General features: G+C 40.1%; 1 pseudogene; it reads left to right on the forward strand.

Annotated features, from left to right (window-relative positions):
* Positions 1–451, forward strand: part of LOC103270370 — a 2,111-nt pseudogene that overhangs the window by 381 nt on the left and 1,279 nt on the right.

Here is a 451-nt window from a genome sequence, read left to right on the forward strand (position 1 = left end):
CACTCCAGTCTGGGCGACAGAGTGAGACTCCAACTCAAAAAAAAAAACAAAAAAACAAGAGCATTGCCCACAGAATGGGAAGAAATATTTGCCAACTGTATATCTGACAAAGGCCTAACATCTAGGATCTACAAGGAACTCAAATGTGCCAAAAGGCCAAAAACAAATAGACGCATTAAACATTGGGCAAAAGACAAGAATAGACAATTTTCAAAAGAAGACTTACAGGCAGGCAACAGACACATGAAAAAGTGCTCAACCCCACTCATCATCAGAGAAATGCAAATCAAAACCACATTGAGATACCACCTAACCACAGTAAGAATGACCATTGTTAATAAAACTAACAACAGCAGTTGCTGGCAAGGATGCAGAGAAAAAGGAATGCTTCTACACTGCTGGTGGGAATGCAAACTAGTGCAACCTCTTTGGAAGATAGTGTGGTGATTTC

The sequence above is a fragment of the Carlito syrichta genome, unplaced genomic scaffold, assembly GCF_000164805.1.
Source record: "Carlito syrichta isolate Samal-C Ts95f unplaced genomic scaffold, Tarsius_syrichta-2.0.1 Scaffold309814, whole genome shotgun sequence".
Taxonomy (NCBI): Eukaryota; Metazoa; Chordata; class Mammalia; order Primates; family Tarsiidae; genus Carlito; species Carlito syrichta.